At 46.6% G+C, this 21,549-nt stretch overlaps 1 pseudogene across 1 annotated transcript; it reads right to left on the bottom strand.

The window, feature by feature from the left end:
- Positions 1-21: 21 nt before the first annotated feature.
- On the bottom strand, positions 22-21,085 carry LOC150065345 (semaphorin-4D-like; annotated as a pseudogene). Its single transcript, XR_016534950.1, has 8 exons — positions 20,833-21,085; positions 20,002-20,100; positions 19,427-19,520; positions 14,246-14,421; positions 14,007-14,163; positions 12,430-12,651; positions 11,372-11,487; positions 22-103 (listed from the first exon to the last, which is right to left on the bottom strand). The product of XR_016534950.1 is annotated as a semaphorin-4D-like (transcript).
- Between the last annotated feature and the right edge of the window lie 464 nt (positions 21,086-21,549).

Below are 21,549 nucleotides of genomic sequence, written 5' to 3'. Positions count from 1 at the left end.
TTATGATCCCCTTCCTCTTCCTCCTCTTCCTCCTCTTCCTCTGGGCCTATGTCTGCTATAAAGGCTACTTGCTCAGACGGTGCTTGGAATTCTGCTCAGCCTGCTAGTCAGGAAGAAGCCCAGTTAGGATTGTTCTGACCTGGTGAAACTCATGAGCTGCTCCCAGCAGAATGGAGAGCAGTCCAAGCTGGCGCTGGACACGAGCAGAGTCTCCACAGACTGACCAGACTCATGGACGACCAGTGAGCTCTCCACCAGACAAAAGCTAGTCAATGCCAAGTGTGAACTGAGGTTCACCAACTCGGATGCCCCGGGGGACTGAGGGCTAGTCGTGTGTACCCAGCCCCATTCCCAGTGACTTCTGTAGACTGTTACTAAAGATGTAAGTGGGTAGTATGATTTTCATGCTCATCTTACTCTCTCCCTTCTCATCTGGAAACGTCCATTATGAGGAGAATTTTTATTCCATAACTTTATTTCTATGTCTGTGTGACAGCGTCATCTTCAATGTGATGTGAATTCGTCATTTTTTGGTGCAGCCGTCTATTTTGTTAGTCTTGTTTTTGTTTTTCTATTTCGAACCCTACACATTGGGAATGGATCTAATAAAGTTGAAGTCATGCTGACCTGTTTAGACTGTTACTTTCTTATCCATATTGTTGGGTCTGCCTGGGAGAAATGATTCCTTCCCTTGGCGTTCTGTGCACCCTGGAAATCCCTGCCCAGACTGTAACCCTGGCAACTGTCATGTCCCCCAGTGGGAGGTCCCCCAGTCTGAAGTATTTCTTCATCCTCTGAGGTCACATCCGCTTCCACTGTGGCCACACTCCTCCCCCTATATAATGTCTCACTTCCGGCCATAAGCTCACTTTCTTCCGCCTGACTCCATCTTGTGCGGCTGTAGGTCTGTTTTCTCTCTTTCTCTCTCTCAATAAACCTTCACCTCTTAAACTGCGTGGAGTTTCCTTTCGGCAAGCCTTACATTTGGTGCCTAAACCGGGGACACCTCCCAGGCACAACAGCTGACCTGGACAGTCCTCCCCCAGGGCTTTCGGGGCAGCCCTCACCTTTTTGGACAAGCATTAGCAAGGGATCTCCTTTCTCTTCAAGTGTCTCCTAGTGTCATCCTTCAGTATGTGGATGACCTCTTGCTCTGCAGCCCCTCCCTTGAGCTGGCTCATCAACATACAGCTGAGCTCCTTAACTTTCTACTGTCCAAAGGATATAGAGTCTCCTCTTCCAAGGCCCAGATAACAAAGCCAGAGGTACCATATCTGGGTCTGTCCATAACTCCCACTGAGAGCAGAATTACTCTTGACAGAAAAGCCTCTCTCTGGCCCTCAAACCAAGGAGGACATTCTTTCCTTCCTGGGACTGGCAGGCTTTCTTCATATTTGGATACCTGGCTTTGCTACGTTGGCCAAACCGCTTTATGAGGCAGACAAGGGCTCCCAACAAGAGCCACCAGACCACACAAATCCCACTGATAGCCCATTTACAGTACTGAAGCAGGCACTTCTTTAGGCTCCAGCACTGGCTCTACCCAATCTTTCAAAACCCTTTATACTCTATGTCACTGAGAGGCAGGGAATTGTCCTTGGGGCTCTTGGACAAATGTCGGGCCCATCTTTCAAACCTGTGGCCTACCTCTCAAAACAGCTGGACCCAACGGTAAAAGGCTGGCCAGCATGCCTTCAAGCTGTGGCCGCAGCAGCTACTCTGGCTCAGAGGAGCACAAAACTCACATTCGGCCAGCCCACCGCAGACTAAAGGACCTTTTATCTCATAAAGCTCTGTCCTCCCTTTCCCCTTCCCGCTTACGGTTGTTTCATGCAACATTCATTGAAAATTCCAACTTCTCATTGGAAAGTTGCCCCCCTCTTAATCCAGCCACTTTGCTTCCATCCAACTCTAACTCTCTTTTTCATTCATGTACAGAGACCTTGGCAGAACTCACACCCCATTTTACAGGTATCTTGGACACGCCTCTCTCTAACCCAGAAGACACCTGGTATATTGATGGCAGTTCCACATCTACCTCCCTGGGCAGTCGGGTTGCAGGCTATGCTCTTGTTAACAATCACGCCATTATTGAAAGCAGCCCCCTTCCCCCTGGCACCACCTCACAAAAGGCAGAACTTATAGCCTTCACTAGGGCCTTAACCCTAGCTAGGGGTCGGAGGATTAACATCTATACAGATTCAAAATACGCCTATCATATTCTCCATTCCCATGCAGCCATCTGGAAGGAGCGAGGCTTCCTGTCCACAAAAGGCACCCCTGTCACTAATGCTCCACTTATCTTAAAGCTCCTGGAAGCGGCTTCCCTTCCCCAACAGGTAGCCGTCATTCACTGCCGGGGTCATGGGACAGGACCGGATGTCATCAGGGTAGGTAATTCAAAGGCAGACCAGGAGGCAAAGCTAGCGGCCCAGAGACAACTTCCAGCTCCCTTACTCCTGGTACTGCCTCCGATCCAACCCTCTTATACCCCACAGGAGCTCGAGGAACTTACTCAACAGGGAGCCTCCCAGGAAGCGCAGGGATGGAGGACCCTGGGAGGACGACTAGTTCTTCCCAAAACACAAGCAGACAGCTTCCTGTCTCAGATTCACCAGGCCCTACACATAGGATACAAGCCTCTTTCCCACCTTCTGAAATCTTTAATCTATTGTCCTGGCCTAATCACATGACTAAAAACTGTTACCCAAACCTGTCCTATTTGTTCCCTTACTTCCCCACAGGGCGGTTTCTGACCAGCTGCATTCCCCACACACCAACTCCGGGGGCATACCCTGGGAGAAGGCTGGCAGGTAGATTTCAGTCATATGCCCCCATGTAAGCGACAGAGATACCTTCTAACTATGGTAGATACTTTTTCAGGATGGATAGAGGCTTATCCCACAACATCAGAGACTGCAGATACTGTCACTTCTGTCTTACTAAAAGAAATTATTCCTAGGTTCGGTTTACCCAGGTCACTTCAATCTGACAATGGACCTGACTTCATCTCCAAAGTGACCTAACACGTAGCAGCCTCTTTAAATGTCCAGTGGAACCTTCTCATTCCTTATAGACCCCAGTCTTCAAAAGGTTGAAAGAGCAAGTGCTCTCCTAAAAACACAACTCACCAAGCTTTCTTTAGAACTTCAGCAATCCTGGCCAGAACTGTTACCTTTTGCTCTCACTCGCTTACGTGCCTCCCCCAGAGTCCTACTTTTCTTAGCCCATTTGATCTAATGTATGGAAGACCTTTCCTCCTGGGAAATTTCCCCACTGATGGCACAAAGGCTCCATTAATGGATTATCTTCCTGTCCTAACTTTTCTTAGACACATGTTACGCCAACATGCTGCTGAATGCCTTCCCCAGCCCCACCAAGGCCCTTTCCCTTCTCCTCCAATATTGCCTAGGGATCAAGTCTTTCTCAAGACCCTTGATCCATCTGGTTTACATCCTAAGTGGACAGGCCCACACCAGGTCCTATTGACCACTCCTACTGCAGTGAAGCTCAATGGACAGCCACAGAGGATTCATCTGTCAAGAGTAAAGAGGGCTACTGCTTCTGTTCCTGAACCTCCTATACCAATGATGACACAAAGGCATGATTGCCCTTCTATCAGACCTACCAAGGTAAACCTGCCTCGTATCTCAGAAGAAGATGAGGGTGAGTAATGCCGAGCTAATTGTTTTCCCTTCTCCCCCTCCATTAGATCTCCTCTGTATTCCTCTTCACCTCATTGCTTTTGTTATCTCTAAATCACTCAAGTTTTTCTTTCTTATCGTTTAGACTTGACCTCATAAGACTTCACTTGGACTTCATCCAGGGACACAGGCTCATTACCATGGGACAGTCACCGTTTCCTTCTCTTGGATGGATAACATCCTCACCTTCGTCCCCCAATATCGACGCCCCCTGTCAGCAGGAAATAGCCAGAAAGAATCGGCGCCCCTTTATAATTATCAGAAAGTGGGAATGTTAGGTCTGCCTGGGAGAAATGATTCCTTCCCTTGGCGTTCTGTGCACCCTGGAAATCCCCACCCAGACTGTAACCCTGGCAACTGTCATGTCCGCCAGTGGGAGGTCCCCCAGTCTGAAGTATTTCTTCATCCTCTGAGGTCACATCCGCTCCCGCTGTAGCCACACTCCTCCCCCTATATAATGTCTCACTTCCGGCCATAAGCTCTCTTTCTTCCACCTGACTCCATCTTGTGCGGCTGTAGGTCTGTTTTCTCTCTTTCTCTCTCTCAAAAAAACCTTCACCTCTTAAACTGCGTGGAGTTTCCTTTCGGCAAGCCTTACACGTATAACCACTCTGGCTTGCTGGCTCTGGGCCCTTCCTTTCCTCGTCTACCTATTTGCTTCCTTCTGCATTTCCTCTTTCCCCAAGTAGGGATGGAGCCAGGCTGGAAAAGAGGAACTAAGCATGATGTGTCTTGAGGTTCATGACATTGCAAGACTTGGCAGGACACAATAGGATGTGCCTTAAAGTGCTTAGCTTTGAGAAATGTGGCAGCATGTGATCTTCGTGGGGGATGGGCATGGGGGCTGGCTATTTCATGGGGACTGGGCCAACTGATACAAGTTTTTATACTTTCCCATCTATTTGTTGGGACAATATTAATGAAACTTGTGCCTCTCACATGAATATTTTCTCTCTGTTTAAAAGGTGACAAATGTATATTTTGGGACTCTATTGTACTGTAACATCTTTCCATAGAGGAAAAGGTAACAGTTGGTTGAGTAATTCTTCCAGCAAAGTCATTTTTAAGTTAATTTGCTAAATTTTGAAAAAATAAAACATGATACTTGGGCTTTAAAAAAGGAGTGTAATTTTTTCATATATTTTTATTGTAATTAATGGAAGGATTACATTATATTCACCAGATAGAAGATACATTACTTCGCAAATACTGATACTCTTTCTCATGTCATAGTCGCCATTTCCCTCCCTCCCTCCTCCCACTCTTCTTTTTTTGAAATACTTTTTTTTTTTTGGCCAGTCCCGGGCTTGAGCTCAGGGTCTGAGCACTGTCCTTGGACTTTCTCAAGGCTAGAGCTCTACCACTTGAGCCTCAGTACCACTTCTGGCTTTTTCCTATGTATGCGGTACCGAGGAATCGAACCGGGGTCTTCATGCATGCTAGGCAAGCACTTTAACCACTAGGCCAAATACTCCCGGCCCTGAAATACTTTTTATTGTGATTAATAGAAGGGTTACATTATAGTCACCAGACAAAAGGTGCATAACTTCACATTGATACCCTTTCTCATGACATGGTCCCCATTTCCCTCCCACCCTCCATCAGATCATCTTGATTTTCCTCCTTCCCTATCCAATTTCAAATAACCAATTAAGCACATATAAAATATATCAGTTAACAAGGTGAAATATTGTAACAATATGAGATAACCAAGGGACAGCAAAAGAGATGAGAGATAACATAGTACATTAAGGACAGCAATCAAAAAAGGAGTGTAATTTTGTAAGCAATGAAAGCATGCAGGCTTTTGCAAATGCAGCAGGTTTAGAAATCCATTCCAGATGGAAATATGGTCAGTTGGAGACACTGATCTATGGTGGGCTGTGAATGACAATGACAGCAGGTTGTTCGCCGTGCTGCTCAGACCAGCTCACGCTTGCTTGTCTTTTTATGTCTTCCTGCAAAATAGTTCTGTGTGGGTTGGCAGGGGCTTGCCCAGACTTCAGGCTCCAGGCTGTGTGGTTGCAGATCTGATGGAAACTTTGAAACTTGTGGCCCCTACGTCATAGGAATGGCGGCTGGCTGGTAGTCAGTGACACACATCGAGGGTGGCCTTGCAGGTGGAGTCACACCTCTGGGGTCTATAAATGGAAGTGCATACCAGCCATCCAGTTTTGATGGCCCAAGTTGGTGAAAGTTAGAAAATTAAGAGATACACTGGCCTGGGAATAGAGACATGGCAAGGAAGTCTGGGCAGAAACAACCCCAAAAGATAAGAAACTGCTCTGTAGACCAGAGGGAAGGTGAGTACTGTGGGGAACTTAGGTTACCTGGTTAAAGGGTAGGATTTTCCAAATATGATTGCATTAAAGACCCTGGAATGAGAAGATGACTCTAGATGGCCCAAGGGAGAAGATAGGCAAGTTTTAATATCTCCTCTTACTGGTGCTACAGAGAAAAGCAGTGACAATTCAAAGACACAGTGAGAATGAGGCTGACATTCCACTTTATGGAAAGGTGAAACACTGCACAAACATGACTAGACAAGGAAAAGGATAGTAAATTTGGGGAAGGGACTGGGCAATATGGTAGATAACAATTGTTTGTGCAAGGACCTATGCTGGAGCAATATCTAGTCTTCCTAATATGGGAATAGGGAAGCAGATGCCACATTTGTTTCCACATTTGCTGCCACATGGATTGTTCTCTGCAAGAGATTCCAATCCAGTTTCAAAAATATGAGATTGGGGCCAGGAGTTTGGCCTAGTGGTACAGTGCTTGCCTCGGATACTCAAAGACCCAGGTTCGATTCCTTGGTACCACATACATAGCAAAAAAGCCAGAAATGGTGCTGTGGCTCAAGTGGTAGAGCTCTAGCCCTGTGAAAGCCCACAGACAGTGCTCATGCCCTGAGCTTAAGGCCCAGGACTGGCAAAAAAAATATGAGATTGATTTCAAGGTGTGTTAAGAATAGGAAGTTTGCAGGCACCGGTGGCTCATGAACATAATCCTCGTTACTCAGGAGGCTGAAATCTGAGGATCGCATTTTCAAAGTCAACCCAGGCAGGAAAATCCCTGAGACACTTGTTTCCAAGAAACTCTGAGTAAAGGTAGAATTGGAGCTGTCTCAAGTGGTAGATCACTAGCCTGGAACAAAATAAATTAATTAATTAAAAGCTTAGGGACAGTACCTAAGCCTTGAGTTCAAGCCCCAAGATTCCCCTTCTCCCCACCAAAAAAGATACTAGAAAGTATATACAAAAATGGTCTTTTCAAGGTGGAAGTGGCTTGCCTCTGAAACACAAATCGTTACATCCACCCAGGCATTATACCCACTTAGGCACCTGGCAAGTTTAGGAGTGTGGAGTGTCAAGTTCCTATACAGGGGCAGGCTGTATAGGGAAAGCCAAGAATTATGACATGTCCCAGGATTCACTCTGCACATGACCAGCTAAGGAAACCCCCAGGGGAACAGAGTGAAAAACACAGTGAGATTAGAGTGCCATCGTGATGGCCAAAGGTATGTCTGGTCAGAGTAGCCCACTTTCAACTGATAAAACCAGGGACTGTTTTTCACTAGGACTACATGAAGGACATCAGATGACCAATACTCCAGAGGAAAGTTAACCTTAGGAATATAGCTTGAAGCATGTCAGTAAGCAAATGAACAAGTCCGCAGGCAGAGAGAATGTGCAAGATACAGAGAGAGATGGAGAAAAAGAGAACAAGAGAAGGATCGTTCATCATGTATACACCGAACAAAGGATTGTGCCTTTCAGGTTCTTTTTACAAATCTCATAGCTCATGTCCAACTGCTACCGATTGTGCTATAAAGGGGAACGTATGCCTTGCTTTTAGACAGAAAGGATGGCGTGTAGAGTATCCAGCTTTGGCTCTCTCTCACATGCCTTCAGTCCTCAGTAGTCTTCATGCCAAAGCAGCCTTCATGACATGAAATATTCAGATTCTGGGCCGGGAGTTTGGCCTAGTGGTAGAGTGCTTGCCTAACATGCACAAAGACCTGGGTTCAATTCCTTGGTACCACATACATAGAAAAAAAAAAAGCTGGAAGTGGTGCTGAGGCTCACGTGGTAGAGTGCTAAGCCTTGAGAAAGTCCAAGGACAGTGCTCAGGCCCTGAGCCCAAGCCCAGGACTGGCAAAAAAAAAAAAATCAGATCTACCCTTTGCTGTGAAGATGGAGGAAATGATCATGTGCCAAGAAATGCAGACAGCCTGGAGCAGTTAAAACAGGCATATGGTCAAGCCCTAAGATTTAGCCCAAGATTAAGGTTTACACCCTCTACCAAAGTCTAACTTCCCACAGCTTAGATCCATATACATTCATTTAGGAACCCAATGCTGCTTCCTAAAATCTGGCCTTGGTTCCACATGAGCTTCGCATTCCCTTAGAGATGAAGTCAAGAGCATCACCGCTGGGCTGTAGAATCAAGTGCAGAGTACCCTGTGTACCAGCCACGTTCAGACCGTGGATAGATAGGAGCCGCCTGGAATGTTTGTCACGGGCATTCCTTCAGTCTGCCATGGCTGAGGGCCAAGGCTGTGTGGCACTGTGAGAACTATAGGCATCATTTGGAGAGTGGTAGGGCAGAGGAGGAGGTTGGTGTTCTCTCACCAACCAAGTCTGAGTATGCGGGATGATATGGGCAGTGCTTAAAAAGGACATGAAGTTGACTGGCATCAGCAGGTAGGGTCACCGTCTGGGCTGGAGAGGGGGGTTAATGTAAGAACCAACGTGGTTGGTTCATGAATGTATTGTTTGCTTTTGCTTTTTGTTGTTCTGTTTGTTTGTTTCAGTCTCGTTGGGTGCAGAAATGGAGGGACAAAGGATAAACAAATGCACGCGTGGTACTCAGTAGAAATGATGTAGAAAATGACTATACAACTTGTGGGTGGGGACAGGAGGGGGCAACTAAGAGAAAGCAGACAGGAGGCCTTGGCCAAAAGGAAGTAGACTCATTATCTGTCTAATGAAATAAGCTTTCTGTGCAGCGCTTTAAGAATAAAAACAAAATTGTATTTTATAAGGAACACGTGTAAAGCGCATGGCTGTCTGGTTGAAGTAAACCCCTCCCACACTGACCCCATCACCTAGACACATAGCCATGGCTGTGCTGAGATCCTGTCAGCCACAGTGATCACCCTATCAGACCATCTCTCCCTGACCCAGGGCCACTGGTCACACTCCTGTGTAGCTGCTGCTCCAGGCCTCTCCATGTGCTAATCACTCCATGCTTTATGACAACAGGCACAAAAAGGGTAAAGACACACACGTACACATCCACGTTTGCCTCCATCAAGGATGTGTGGAAGTTCCCCATAATTCATGGCTGACATATCCTCAAGAAGGCACTATTTTGTCCAGGGGACCAGTAGAACCCTTCTCTAATATCCTCACCTGTAGAGGTTTCAGCAGCCTAGCTTGGCCTGGACCCTGACTTCTCCCCATCCACTTGCTTACCACACACTTACACGGGTTGGGGTTTGAGTTGCTAGAGTCAGGAGGCTGAACAGAGCTCTCCGAGCTGGTTGTTGGCTGGTCCTGAAGCTTAAACACTGTCGGCACTGGGGTCCTGTTGCTGTATAAAGTCGCATTGCTACAGGTGCCCTTTGGGCTCTGTCTGCCAGGTATTTTTCAGGGAGACAGTGGGAGCCTGCCTTGGGTTGTATGGTGACTGATGCATGTATTTGTAGCGACTCTCTAGTCTACCATCACACCATGAGCATCCATCCACATGAAGGGCCACCTTGGAGTTCTGCCTGCTGTGGTCCCAGGAGTATGGGGTCAGCTAGCTGCACTGGTACCCACAGGCAGAATTTCTAGAAATATCACACCCACGGGGGCTGATGCTTGTGGATCCCTGCTACAGCTGCTTGTTTAGATGTGTGTATGTGTGTGTGTGTGTGTGTGTGTGTGTGTGTGTGTGTGTGCTAAATATGTGGTGCATGTAGTTGTGTGATGTTGGATATGATGTTCCTGGAGAATGTATGTTATATGTAGTATAGTGTGTGGTGTTTTGTTATGCATGGTGTTTGATGTGTGTGGTTTGCATGTGGTAAGTGTAAAGTCTGTGGTGTGACAAATGGTGTCTGTGTATGTTTACTATGATATGTATGTATGGTATGTGGTGGGGTACTGGCTGTATGAGTATGGTGTAATGTAGTGAACACACAGCATGTCTGTGGTGTATGTAGTGTGTTGTGTGATAGGATGTATGTCTGATCTCATGTGTGTAGTATGTGGTAGGATATGGGTACACGTGATAGATGCATGGTGTATGTGGTGCATTCAGACAAGAACTGAGCAAGTCTCTTGCTCTGTGCCACCTTTTGGTAGAGACAGGTATAGGCACAGCTCACAGCTTCTCACTATGGAAGTGGTGCTTCACAAGGCTGTGGAACTCTCACAGTGACCCAGAGAGGAGGTGCCTTTCCTGCCAGTCTATGGGGAAGAATCAGAGGTGCAGAGCACATGGCTGGCTGCCCAGGGAAACAAGGCCAATACACAGCCCTCAGGAAACGGACTTGTCTACATTCTGTTCTTCGTTGCTGCATTTTAGGTGTAAAAGAGGGTAGTAACACTTTCCACAGCCAGGTGGAAATGTGACGGATGATGGTAAGCTACAATCAGCAGGGTGAAATCCAATACTTCCAACCTAAGCCATTCCTATACAACTCTCCAGGTAAAGGGTTTTGCTATACTTTTTTGTTAAAAAATATTTTTATTGTGATTAATAAAAGGGTTACATGATATTTGCCAGAGAGAAGGTACATTCATTCACATACATTGATATCTTTGCTGTACTTTTTTGTGTGGTCATGGAGTTTGAATTCAGAGCCTGGGCACTGTCCCTGAGCTTTTTTTTTTTTTTCTCAAGGCTCATGTTCTACCACTTGGAGAAACTGCTAAACTTCCAGATTTTAGGTGGTTAATTGGAGATAAGAGTCTCATAGATTTCCCTACCCAGGCTGGCTTTGAACTATGATCCTCAGATCTCAGCCTCCTGAGTAGCTAGGATATGCAGGTATGGACCATCCGTGCCTGGCCCTGCAGTTTTTATAAGGTGAACAGAAAAAATATGATTATTATTATTATTATTATTATTAGCCATAACAAGCTCATGGCATGCTAAAACCAGAGTCTAAGAGGAGGCCTATTCTATGTCTTCTCCAGGATAAATGGAGCTACAGGCTGAATTAAGGGCCTATAGGCCAGACTTCCAGCTTCCCATCCTCCAGAATCCACTGTCAATTTCTTAGCAGAAAACGTTTGTAGTCCTTAGTTCAGGAGGAAGCACGATGTCAGTAATGAGCTATTAAGTATCCTATTGTTTCTCTTAGGAGTTCGTACATGGACAAGTCTATATTTACCATGACATAGAGCCAACACAGTCTGATCTCACTGGTTCAGGTAACAATAACATTCCTTCCCATGATGCAAGGACTGTTTCACCTTGACACTGGCCTTGTGCTGTAGGAACTCAGTGAAGTTCTGTCTCCCTAGTTCTGCCTTCCTCCATTCTGAAGGCTAGCACATCTGGGCCAGGAAAAACAGCATGGTCAACACTAGCTTAGCCAGTATCACATGACAGCCCTGCAAAGCCACCCAGCAAGGCAGCCACCAGACCTGCTGTCTGGGCCCCGTTACCTTCTTCGAAGACAACAGTAGGGTTTGAACTGGTTCAGGTTTCTGGAAAAGCTGTGTCTCCTCAATGACATGCATACCATTCTTTAGGCTGACTGCTTTGTACAAGGTGCCCTGGTCTGCAAGGCCAAAACCACAGGTCAGTGAGGCAGCCCCAGAGGGACGCACCTAGGTCACCAAATCAAGGTCACCAAGGTCACTCAGGAGCCAATACTCCCCCTTCTGCACTCCCAAATTACTCCCTCAATTAGATGCTTCGATTAAGAGGACAGTGTTGCACAAGAACTAAAAGAGAAAGCCTCTGACAAATAATCTATTCGAAACTCAAGTTACAGGTTATTCTGATTTTCTTACAAAGCATAAGCTTTTTTTTTTTTTGCCAGTCCTGGGGCTTGTACTCATGGCCTGAGTACTGTCCTTGGGCTGTCTTAAGTCTAGTGCTCTGCACTTGAGCCACAGCACCATTTCAGGCTTTTTCTATATATATGCAGTACCGAGGAATTGAAGCCAGGTCTTCATGCATGCTGGGCAAGCACTCTACCACTAGGCCAAACTCCTGGCACACAAAGCATAAGCTTTTATTCCTAGGGCATACAAATCAGCTGGGAAGTCCTCAGGGTGGGCTTAAGGCTCTGTCAGCTGCTGTGGCAAGAGTACTGGTCCTAAAGGAAGTGTATTCCCCCCATCCCCAGCCACAGATCAGGACCTATCTCAGCCTGGCTCCTTCCAGGGATAGGAAAAAAGCCTCTCAGCAGCACTTAGGAAATGCCAGGATGCTCAGTGCTCACAATTGCAGCACTCAAGGGTATCACTCCATTCCCACAACAGGGACTTCTTTGCAGGAGCCCATCCCAGATGCAGGCCAAGCCTTGAATGTTCAAACAAGCTCTCTAGTCACAGAGATCTGGAAGCCCAGATGCCATAATTCTTTCATGCTTTTATAACTACTTGGCCTACCTGAAGAGAGATGTCAGATCTACCCACAAAGGATCTTAAGTACACTTCCAGTCTCTTACCCAAGGACACAGACACACTTTGACTGTGACTTCCGCAGAACCTACCTGTGCTGAGAAACATGACATCATAGATGGTTCCATCCAGAGCCTGGGTCCTATCCACCACAATCTGGGTGTAGTTCACATCTTTTATGATGAATGTGGGCCTGTTGTCTATGGAGTCACTGAGTCATCCATCAAAGGGTGGTCTTTAACAAATAACAGTGTTTGGGTTGGTAAATTCAAAGAGCTGGTGTAGTTGGCTGCATGTGTCTCGCTGTTGATGCACTGTGAAGGCAAAACTTTCCCTGGTGAACATGCCTGTCCATCACCAATCAAGGACAGCGCTGGGAATCATGTAAAGTATAGCACTGAGGGATCCACACTGACTAGTCTCCAAAGAATGGTGACAGAGGATAGCTAAAGAACTTCTTCCCAGAAGCCAGAGGATGCAACTCACATCCATACAATGTGACTGATTTTGACAGATCATCAGTGTATAGAATTAACTACCAGTGAACAAATTTCCAAACTTTGGAAATTAAAGGCATGTTGTCATAATAATTTTCCCATAAAGATGAGGATTCTAACAAACATTGACAAAAAACAGTCTAATGTTAAATAAGGGTAAGCAACTTTTTTCTTCTAGAGGCCATTTTGGATATTGATAACATCATTCTCCAGCCATTTAATATTATCAATAATAGACAGGCAGGCTAGAGACAACCACTAAGACCGACTGGAAGTTTTCATGGCTGCCCCATCATGTGCCAAATAATTTCTCAGGTTGTATATGACCCTTAGACTGGGCATTCCCACCATAATAACAGAGAAAGAGGAAAAATGGTGCCAGCTTCCTAAAATTTGGGACCTTCCCAAAGTTAGTGAGTACAAGAAACTAATTTTTATTGAACACAGTGCACACAAAAGAAAGAACTGATTATGTCTGGTCAGGGCCAGATATCCAGAGCTGGTGGGGAGGGGTGGGGGAGACAGGTTAGGGCCCATTTACTACATGACAAACAATGAGTGGGGCATCCAAATTAGCTTAAAACTTCTTTTTTATTCTTTTTGTCTTAGAAGAAAATAAAAAGTGACTCCTATTGGGCCCAGAGTTTGGCCTAGTAGTAGAGTTCTTGCCTAGCATGCAGGAAGACCCAGGTTCGATTCCTCAGTACCACATACATAGAAAAAAGCCAGAAGTAGTGCTGAGGCTCAAGTGGTAGAGTTTTGGCCTTGAGAAAGTCCAAGGACAGGGCCCAGACCCTGAGTTCAAGCCCAGAACTGGCAAAGAAAAAAAAGGGACTCCTATTGACTAGTAGACAGAATAGTTCATGACAGTGAAAATCACTGGTAGAGAAATTATGTGTTTCTCTGCAGGAAACTGAACTGCATTGTGCAAAATCAGTTCCACAAAAATAGACAGTAGCACATTCCTTTGGGAAGAGTGTTCTGAGACTTGTTGCACAATATACAGAAAAGGGTAAAGTTGCCCTCTTTAGTTCTCAGGCCCAGTGGATGCTGGGCATGGTATAGACGCATGGTGGCCAGAAGACTCACCTTCTAGGAGGCCCTGCACTTGTGGGTCCTAGACTCTTGAACAGGGACAAAAACCTTTCCCTTAGAGCCCCTGCCCTGCTCACCTCTCCAGGCCGTGGAGTGGGCACCAGATCATAGTAGGGTACCCACTTGATGTGAGACTTCTCCACTGTGACCCTCTGCATGTACTTGCCATGAGAGAACACTGCCTCCACCGTGGATAGCGTGTAGGCACACACTGCTGACAGGCCCACGTTGTTCCTGCAAAGGACAGGCCATGTGAGTGCATGAAGTGAAGCTGGGCACTGGGGAACAGATGCCATTTTCCCAGGGCAGCACTTACAGCTGTGGGGTGAAGAGTGCATAGAACACAGGCTCCTTGAGGTCTGGGGACCGCAGTATAAAGACATCTTGTAATATGTCGAAGGTCAGACCTATGTCTGCCTGGGAGCAGATCAGCCTAGCCTTCAGGAAAGAAGTCCACTTCTTCTGTAAGATCCTCAGACCCCCTCGGTCTCCCTGAAACCCCAGAGACAAGACATGGTAAGGGAACCTGGATGTCCCATCTGCATGTGGTCTGCATGCAGGGTGTAATACCCAACCTCAGTAGTTTATAGCATGACCTGGACAAGCCTTGCTGAGTAAAAGGAAAGCAGACACTTTCCTGCTAGCTCAGATCAGGCTTTCTGGCTCAAAATAAAACAAATAAAAATCCTCTCTCTTAAAACTCATCTAATGATAACTCATCTAATTACAACTGTTCCACAGCACTCTGAATGCCACTGGGTTCTGAATCAACGAGACTGTTTCTTGGCTCCTGTCCATCTCCAAATAACCTGTAAGTGAACCATATGGACCTGGTTGGTGGCAGGCAGCCTCTAGACATGAGACTTCTCTTGGATAAATGGATGCATGTCCTCTTTGACAGATCCAAACTTCTGATTCCATGCTGACAACTAGGTGGTCCTTAAACACTGTGCAGTGGCCAAGGGCTGAGAGGAGTCAACTGTGAACTCTCAGGACTTCATGGCTGGGAGAGAATAAAACTGATCTACCTTCTCTATGGTTACCTCCCCATGATTTCAGTTACAGAGATTGAGATTCTGTTCTATTTATCATTTATTACAGCTAATGCCTTATTTTATCTACTTTATAGACTAAGGCATATGTGTATAGGAAAACAGTGCATAAAGATTCAGCGTTGTCTGTGGTTTTAGGCATCCACTGGGAATTCTTAGAATGAATGGGTCCTGGAAACCAGTGAACTAAAAATAGAAGGCATGCTTGCCAAAGAATATAACATGAAAGAGTCTTCTTTTATCTTGGACACAATGCAAGCCTACTCCTTTCTCATCTCTACCAGGTAATCATAGGAAGGCAAATGATGAAGCATGTAAGAAGCCTTTATTTTTCCTTCTGATGTTTTAGCAGACTCATAGGCATCTGAGGTCTGTGTGTACAGCGTGGCATCGATGGGGAGATAAGTGCACATCTCAGACCGGCAGTGAGACAAGACACAGGACAAGAAAAGGATTCTGAGGGGACGACAGAAGTCCTTAGGCCAAGCCTCATAGCATGAATTTGGTGGGGTATATTGCATGATCTTGGTCATGGATGCCATGCAAACCCTTATCCCAGGGCTAGGTGTCACGATTAGCCAAAGTAGGTCCATTGTTCGTATCCTGACAGCTATGGAACTACAGTGGTGGTGGAGAGTGAAGGCACCGACACCTCAGGCTGGGCTGCTGTTAGAGTGGCTCAAATACCTTCTGGGAGCCCTGCTCTTGCATTAACCATCCACTAGGACTGCCATGCACCATCCTGGCCTGAACAGGGGTGGTTCACTGCTCTGCAAGCTGGGAAGTGAGACAGCCGTGGGTTAAGAGAAACCTGATAACTAAGTGAGCCCTGGCTAGAGAAGAGCTAGACAAACAACTCAGATACACACAGCACCCACTTTCTGCCTCGTGTGCTAGGCTGTTAAGGGGAGAGCACACTTAAGCCTCCAATTGTGTGTATCGGTGGCATGAGATCACTCTTACTGACTGGAGAGGTTCCAATAATGATCACCTCATGGAAAGGTCACCGGGCAACTGGGAACTGAATGACTTCCATGGAGGATTAGCTGCAGCTAATCATCTTTTGTGAGTCCTGATGTCACCCTGCCTTTCCTAAAATGCCAGCTAAGCTACCCTGAGGTTTGCTAACTCTACCCATGGCAGTTCTCTGGTGTTATGCATCTGCTTTTAAGACATCCTTGCCAGGCTGGGAGTTTGGCCTAGTGGTAGAGTGCTTGCCTAAGCATGCACAAAGATCCAAATTTGATTCCATGGTAGCACATACATAGAAAGAGCCAGAAGTGGTGCTGTGGCTCAAGTGGTAGAGCTCTAACCTTGAAAAAGGCCAAGGACAGTGCTCAGGCCCTGAGTTCAAGCCTCAGGACTGGCAAAAATAAAAAAGAACATACATCCTTGCCACCAATAGCTCCACACACATATACTTCAAGCTTTGGGCCTGATAAACATTTTGAAGTGTAGTTCTCACTTCTTAGCCTTCCCTTACTAATTTGTGATTCATTCTTGAGTTGACTAAGAGCTCCTAATAGTGGGGTTCTAAGTCCCAGAGAATCTACTTGGCACACTCAACAAAGCCTAACTTTTCCTACAGCCTTGGGGAGGTCTAAGGACAGTGCTAAGGGGTGCAGCCTGGGTGCCGTTGTCACCTTAGTTCCCGTGGACACTTGGTGGAAGGAGAGGGAGGAGGGAAGAGAGCTGGGGTTCTGATAACAAATATATGGAACCTGCCAGGCCTCTCAACAGTGAATGATATGGCAGGAAGGGATTGGGGGGGGCAGGAAAAGATGCTTTTCCAGGCCTGCTCCCACAGAATGGAAAGAACTTCTAGGTCAGCAGAGAGATCAGGGATCACCTTGCATACTCTGGCAACGCGGGGGACCTTTAACTTGGAAATAAAGTCATACTCCATAGACACTTCAGTGAAGAAGAAGTAAACCTTGTCATCATCATGCCCAGGACTATCAGAGCTTTTCCGGATCACATCCGAATAGACAAATCTAGGCTCTGCAGAGACACGAGACTGTCCTTACACAGAGTGTGTCACCACCTACTCCCATGGTGTCACAGGCAGTCAGTGCAGCTTTGGGGTCAGGGACTTCCCTACAAAGATATCTGGAGTATGTGCGCCATGGTGGAATCAAACTACAGAGCCAGGAATGGTGACAGTACCATGCCCAGTCATGTCTGCCTCACTGTCCTCAAGTTCAGAAAGATGGCCCTGATTCTGGCCCTACAAGACAATGTTCCTGCTGGAAAGCAGAGCCTCTTCTGCTATAAAGTACAGACCCAAACCAATTGACCCTGGCCAAACGAAGCAGTTGCTCTAAGACTCTGGTCAACTCTGAAGAGAAGTTAGCTGCCTCTGCATATCAGACCACAGTATCCATCCCCAAAGGTTGTCTAGAGGTTTTAAGGAGTCCTAGAATATCTCTGGCCACTCCCCTCTCCACAGGAAAAAGCCAATCACCAGCACCTTACCACCTGTTCCCAGAGTCACACATAAGCCAGCTGTCATCTGGAGGTAGCAGGCGCTGGAGGTGTGGCATAAAACCTGAGCTTTGATTGTCATGCCAAAATAACTCCTAATGTGACAAATCTGAGTTTGTCATTAAGTCAAGGGTCAGTTACAGAAATCTCTCAGCATAGGAGGTTAATATGACCTTAACATAGTGCTCTGTTAGCATCGAATAAACCAAATAGGATGCCCTGGTTTCTGGCCAAGTCTCTGAAAAGTTCCATTGCCTCTAAGGTGTAAACAGTCCAGGATGCTGAAAGGTCAGGGAAAACAAGAAGAGAAGTGGCCACCCAGAGTGCACTGTAACATCTTACCATTACAGAGCATCTTACCATACAGCCATTGGATGTTGTCTTCTGCACGCAAAACATTGTGGGAAGGATTTCGAGAGATGGTGTACTGGCTTCCTAAAAAATCCTATTCTGTCCCAGAATATAGCTCTCCATCTTTAATACCCCAGGAACATGGAAGAGGGAGATTAAAAAAAATAATTAGAACAACCCCTCCTTTGTGGCATCAAGATCAATTTCTTTGTAACTTAATTAAGTACCACTGTAGAAGACAAAAGCAGCTTCCCAACTTCGGAGATGCCCTCTAGTTCCTGCAGCCATGTCTTTTCTTTGGAATAACAGTGGATGCCATGTTCAATTGCATCACTGAGGTTTCCAAGCAGTGACTGGATGCAAGCAACCACTTCTCACATCCAATGAAGGAATGACAAATGCACCTTTCTATACCATATGTTACAGAACCATCCCAAGTTGAAAACACTGTCACTTGAGACACACTTTCATTCAAACAACATAGTTTACCTTGCCAACCATACTTGTGCTCAGAACACTTATATAGTCTATACGGAGGGCCAAAGCTCCTCACTCAAGGTCTGTTTTGAAATCAGGTGCAATGCACTGAACATTGCACTAAAGGAAAATGTTGAATGGCCATACAATGTACCTCCCTTCATCATAGAGTGGAAAAACTGTGAATGGAATTATTCTAATCTAGGCACTGTATAGTAGTATACACCTCTAAGAGCTACAGGCCACTGCTGAAACATGAGACCACTGTAGGCAGCTCATGTTTCCGGGGCTAATCTCTCTCCCAAAGAGGAATGTCTGAACAGTGATTACCAAAGATGGATGTAAAGTAGTATTGCTACCTCAGTGGTGGCTATCCCTTTGAATGATGATTTCAACTCTTCTTCAGGAGTCTGTGCCAAAGGATAAATACCTACTTTTGAGGCAGCTGATATTAAAATGAGACCAGGGCCAGTCACCAGTGGCTCACATCTGTAATCCTAGCTACTCAAGAGGCTAGGATTTGAGGATCAGAGTTCTAAGACAGCTAGGCAAGAAAGTCCATGAGATTCTCATCTGCAATAAACTACGTGGGGGTGGGGAGGAAGAGAACCGAGAAGTAGAGCTGTGGCTCAAGTGGCAAAGTGATAGCTTTAAGCAAAAGAAGCTCAGGGAGAGTGCTCAGGCCCTGGAACTCAAGCCAGAGTATCAACACACACACACACACACACACACACACACACACACACACACACACACACACACACTGAGATCAGGGGGCCAGCCCTAGTGGCTTACACTAGCTGTTCAGAAGGCTGAGATCTAAGGGTTATGGTTCATATCCAGCTCAGGAAGGAAAGTCTGTGAGACTCTTACCTCCAATCAACCATCAAAAAGCCATAAGTAGAGCTCTGGTTCAAGTGGGAGAGCACTTGTCTTGAGCAATAAAGCTCAAGGACAGTGCCCAGACTTTGAGTACAAACGCCAGTACTAGCCCTTTCTCTTCCCCATCCACACACACAAAGAAATGAGACCAGGGGAGAAAGACAAAAGAAGGAATTGGACTTATTATTCTATGTGAGCATAGAACATTTGGCCATAAACTCCAGGGAGAAAGCCTGAGGAGAAGGACTCACCAACCATGACGGATGTGTGACTGTGTGCAGGATCGTAGGGACACTTGCCTTTGCCTTCTTCATTTCTTCCCAGAAGCTCAAAGGATGTTAAGTTCTACAATTGAATGAAAGCAAAGGCATCCTAAGACATCTGGATTTTCAGCCAGGCTTCTGGGGTCTAAGCACACAGCTGGAGCTGTCAGCAGTTCATTTTCTAGAGTGTTTCACCAGTGCCATGAATCCCCCGAACCCTGCCTTGAGCCACACTTCAGCTGTGGACAAAGAACAAAAAGGAGCCATGTGGGCTGTACATTCTTTTCACAGAGTGGTGAATCTTTACAGAGAAGCATCACTAACCACGCCCTGCTCCCCCCGCCCCCCCCCACCGCCCTGCACACACACACACACACACACACACACACACACACACACACACACACACACGGAGAGATGTCTCCATGGCTGACCTGATAATACCCGCATGTTTTGGGGGTACAAATGATCTTCTGCCTCCTTAGAGTTCTCCATTCTTCTTTAATCACTGTTCAGGCTGTTGTGAGGCCCAACTGACCCACAGGGAAAGTCCATGGTCTTACCAGGTAGTCACAAGTGGGCTGGAACGCGCTGGTCCCACACACATACAGGAAGCTGGCATTGAGAGGTTGAAGCACCTGAATGTAGTTGAGGCAATCTGTCTGTGGGGAAATAAAAATCACCTGGCTGTTTGTCCAAATTATAAAGTCTGTTCTGAGCTTCTCTCCCTGTCCTCTTCATACAATGGCCTATTTTTTCCACAGACTGTGGAACAAGTAGTGTTGGACTATTTAAGGATATAATAAACTGGATATGCATAAACTGTAAGTTCACTAGTCTAATTTTATCTCTGCCATTTCCCCAGTTCATACATTCACTGGGGCTGGAGGAGGCACTCATGGTGGCACTGATAGTACTGAGACAGAAAGGGGGACAATGAGAGTGACCCGCTTCGCTGAATCTCAGTCCTATTATTTCCTTTAGTCTCTTTTCTCTTCTTTCTCTTGTCTGTTGGATGGAATTGGTGCACCTTTAAACCAGAGTCCAGTCCAGGGGACAGCCATGACTGTGTCAGATGAGTCATTAGGAGTTGTGAGGGGAGGCCGGCTAGAAGGAGAGAGCAACGTGGAATGCGCAGTCTCCCCAAGTCACAAGTTCAATCTACTGGGTAATGGAGCTCCCACACTGGGATTCACTTTTCCGAAGTCAGGTGCTGTGGTCAGGCTAGGTCCAGGGGAGGGCTTCTCAGAATTGGGCACCTACAAGCTCCAGTGAGTCTGACCCCTGGCTCCATGGCTGTCTACAGAAAGGACATAGAGGGCTCAGTTCTGTGGGTCGTGGGAGGGCTGGGGCAGGTTCTAGGACCCAGGGCATGTTCTCTGAGGCTCAGTCACCTGCATCTATCTGTGGAGCAGAGGAGCACGTGGTCAACCATCAAGTAGCATTTTCTGAACCCTTCTGCAGGACTAGAAGAGTTGGTGGAGTTGCATTTGTTTCAGTGCATCTGATCTCCTAGCAAGTGTTCCCTGTCAAGGCAGTCCCTCAGAGATGTGTGTCACTTTCTGACTTTGGTGAGACAAGGAATCAGGAGGTTGAATCCCTGAGAGTTCTGGGAGTCTTTGGAGTGGTGAGAGTCATCCTCTCCTATCCAGGGTCCCGTCTGGATAGGGCAAGGCTGTGTGCTTAAGACCCCACCTTGATAGATCTCCTTCAGCCAGAGCCTCTGACCTAGCTCTATGAGGGGCCACTGGTCCAGGGGCTTTGGGTCACAATAGCCAGTGGTCAGCCTGGGCAAGGCAGAAAAAGACCTGAACAGGGCACCTTGCAAAGCTTGTGTCATAATCAAGGGCTCAAGGGAAGAGCTGTGCAGAGGTGACATCACAATGGCTCAGAGGACTCAGAACCCCGGGGTCCTCCCAGGAATTCACAGTCCACACAAGCCTCGGAGAGTGCATTGCAAAGATGTTTAGTTGTTGCTGGCAAAGAGGTCGAGGCTCAGGCCTGAGTGATGGGCGGAGAGGGTTCCCGGGGCGCCTGTGTCCATGCTTTGTGCGCCCTGGCCTCCGCCACCGACGGCTCCGGAGATTTTTCCGGAGGAATTCTAGGGTAAC

Source organism: Megascapheus bottae, chromosome 3, assembly GCF_031878675.1.
Source record: "Megascapheus bottae isolate mThoBot1 chromosome 3, mThoBot2.hap1, whole genome shotgun sequence".
Classification (NCBI taxonomy): Eukaryota; Metazoa; Chordata; class Mammalia; order Rodentia; family Geomyidae; genus Megascapheus; species Megascapheus bottae.
The sequence above is the reverse complement of the archived record's forward strand: the minus strand, read 5'-3'. Positions and strand labels throughout refer to the sequence as shown.